Source organism: Triticum dicoccoides, chromosome 3B (assembly GCF_002162155.2).
Source record: "Triticum dicoccoides isolate Atlit2015 ecotype Zavitan chromosome 3B, WEW_v2.0, whole genome shotgun sequence".
NCBI lineage: Eukaryota > Viridiplantae > Streptophyta > Magnoliopsida > Poales > Poaceae > Triticum > Triticum dicoccoides.
Window position 1 is genome coordinate 434160376 of NC_041385.1, and position 3292 is coordinate 434163667.

At 50.9% G+C, this 3292-nt stretch overlaps 1 long non-coding RNA gene across 1 annotated transcript; it reads left to right on the plus strand.

Annotated features, from left to right (window-relative positions):
- The first annotated feature begins 6 nt into the window (after positions 1 to 6).
- On the plus strand, positions 7 to 1334 carry LOC119276371. Its single transcript, XR_005136568.1, has 2 exons — positions 7 to 864; positions 956 to 1334. It is a non-coding gene; the product is annotated as an uncharacterized LOC119276371 (long non-coding RNA).
- The last annotated feature ends 1958 nt before the right edge of the window (positions 1335 to 3292 follow it).

Genomic DNA, 3292 nt, shown 5'->3' on the forward strand with positions numbered 1-3292 from the left:
GCGATGAGCCAATGCCGGATCCGGCCAGCCGCGGGCTCCAGCGACGGGCCGTCGATGGATCCAGCCATCCACGGCCTTTGGCGATGGGCTATCTCCGGATCTGCCCCGCGCTCCTCCCCCGGTCCCCTCCCACCTCACGCCCCAACCCCTCCACCTTCTACACCAATTCGCCACCAGGGGCCCGAGCCGCCATAGCCTCCACACCGCGCTTCTCCCAGTGCTCGCCGTGAGTCGCCGCACCAGCTTCTCCCCCCGCGGCACCTTCTTCCAATGGATTAGGGCGCCCCCCTCTATCGGGCGTCATGGCTGGCCACGCAGACAACACAGACGGGCCCTCGGTCTGGGGTACCTCCACAGCGGCCTCGAGCATCGCAGAGTCCTGATGAAGTAGCTCCGACAGGGAGGATTTGGCCACTGCAGTCCACCATCGCACAGAGGCGTGCCCCACTTCCTCCTCTCCATGCAGTCCATTGTCAAAGCCAAGGGGCTTGCCATCCCGGGGGCATCTGGGGCAGCTGGCTTCAAAGATTGGAGGGGATTTGGTTATCTCGGTGGTCAGCGATGAGGGATCCGAGGCAGCCACCGCGCCGCCAGCCCCATGCAGCTCGGTTGGCAGGCCCGTGCGGCTCGGTTGCCACCCCCGTGCAACTCGGTTGCCACGGCCGGCCTCCAAAGCCTCCTCCCCATCCCCGACACTTGACGACGCCGCCCCGCCATCCCTTCACCGTGATGCACGCGAGATACACCGCTCCAAGGGTCGTCTCTCCTTCAACCGACGACGGTCGCGGAGTGCACTCGTCCCTCTCTCTTCCACTGGAGTTTGCTATGCGTTGTTCTTCCGGTTGAATTTTCAGGTTTTTTCCAGTTAAGTTTTTAAAAGGAAATCAGTTCCTTGTCCTGAGGTGTGCAGTTTACTTGTGCATATTTCCATATAATTTTGCACTTACTCCTGCAGTGCACTCGGTGCGGTCCGCTCTGACCGTTCCTGCAATTTATATGGGAGCTTGATGAGGTTCACATTCAAAATGCGCGACTCGACAGAGGTTCAGCAGCACATCTCGTGCAGCTCGATTTGCACAGGTGTGCGGTTTTGTATATCGCCCCTTGCAGCTCGGGTAAGTTTGTGCATTTTTTTTTACTACAAGTTGTGCATCATGCGGTCTGATGTGTAAAGGCATTGACCATGCAGTACTCGGATGAACGTATGTCTCATGCGGTACTGGGATGTAATTTCCGTGGGGGTTGCATATTTTTATGAATTTGTTGTGACATATGATGTGTGGTTGCTGGATGTACTTCTTTTCGAAGCACTATTGGTTGTTTCTAGAGGTTCATTCCATCTTTCTCAAGCTGTTCATTTTGATGAAAGAAAAAAAGTTAGAAAAAGAAACTAATGCAGTGCACTAGCCTCTACTCTGGAGTCCGGACGCGTTAACACAAAGAAGAAAAAAAGGACAAAATAGAAGAATGCAGTGCACTTGGCTCGTTACTACAGTCCTGAAACATGTTAAAGAAAAACATTGTCCCAAAAAAAGTGTTACATGAAAACGTCAACAGTAACTCATGCGGTTCACTTTCGAAAGTGTTGCGGTTCATTTTTTGTATTGATGCTGTTCACTTGCTCGTCTTGGAAAATTTATGTCTGACAAAAAAAACCATAAAGTTCACTTGCCCGTCTGCTGTAGTGCGGTTAGCAGTGCGATTTTCTGTCTGATGAAGTCCACTCATCGATTTGGGTGTTGCAAAAAACAGAGTACCCGCATTTCGGTAATTTCAAAATTGCTTTCAAACCGTGAAGCATTAATGAGAGTGTTCTACTTGAAAAAGTTGCGCCTCATCAATATCTTTCCAACGGCGTATAATTTGAATCATTTCGACCAGCGATTTGTGAAAATTTCACAAAAAAACGGCCGCTGCCTTTCGCCGTCAGCTGTACGATTTTCGAAATTAACTAAAAACCATAAGGATTCTTAAAAACATTCCAACATATGGAAGTTGCGACTCATTCGTAGCTTTCCAACGGCGTATCACACGCCACGTTTCGATAAACAGTTCAAAAACTAGAGCAAAAACAGTACGAAAATTGCTAAAATTTTGAAAAAACAGAATTCCGCGATTTACTAAATTTAAAACTGCTCTTAAACCGCAACGAATTAAAAAAAATAATAGATATAAAAAAGATAAAAAAGATACGCCTCGATGATATCTTTCCAAGGGTGTATCATTTGCTTCATTCCGACGAGCGGTTTAGAAAAAAACACAAAAAAACGCTCGCTGCCACTCGTCATGCGCCGCATCATTTTCAAAACTGCTCTTAAACCGTGAAGAATTTCGAAAAGTGTTCAACATGACGAAGTTGCGTCTAATCTATAGCTTTTCAACGGTATATTACACGTCTCGTTACGATAAACGGTTAAAAAACTAAAGTGAAAAAGGTACCGAAAAAACACCACGTGCAGTTTTCTCCGACACGAAGTTCACTAGTCTCTGTATTGCAGCACCCCTGCTACTGAATGTGCAGTGCACTTGCGTTAAGTGTGCCGTGCGGAAGTGTTATCAGAATAGTTATTCTGCTAATATTAGCAGAATAGACCGGCTGTGTGTGTGTGTGTATATATATATACATATATATATAGGGTGGGTCTATTATGATAACACCCCTTAAGTCTTATTCTGCACACCGAATCGCTTATTCTGCTAACACTTTCGCACTGCATAAAATCCCAAACCGAACCGCACGCCGCCCCCACCGGGCCACCCCCTCCACATTCTTCCTCTCTCCATCGTGCCCACCTCCTTCCCCCACTTCACAAGCAGACCCACCAAATCCACCTTCTTCCTCTCTCTCCGCTGTGCCCTCCTCACCTTTCCCCAATCTGCCCCCAACCTCCACCTCCATCGCCCCGGCCAACCCACCCTATCCAGCCACCTTCCTCACCGCCGCCGGACAGGAAAGGGCCACGACGCCGCCCTGGATCCGAGTGACCGGCGCCGTCCTCCCCTGCCTTCAACTGGATCCCAGCGACCAGCCCGTCCCTACTACACCTTTTAGGCCCTGAATCTTCGCGCTGACCGCCGCCCTCCCCGGCCTCCCTCGCCGCAAGATCGCAGGGTCACGGCCTCGCGCGCCTCCCTCTGCTCCCCCTGCCATGCCGCACCGCCGTAGCCCGCCATGCCCTACCCCTCCACCTCCAAGTATTCCCCCAACCTACCACCTTCTCTGTTGGGATTTGGCCGGCGACCACGGGGACGACACCGACCACCGCGACGACCCACCGCATATCACGACCTC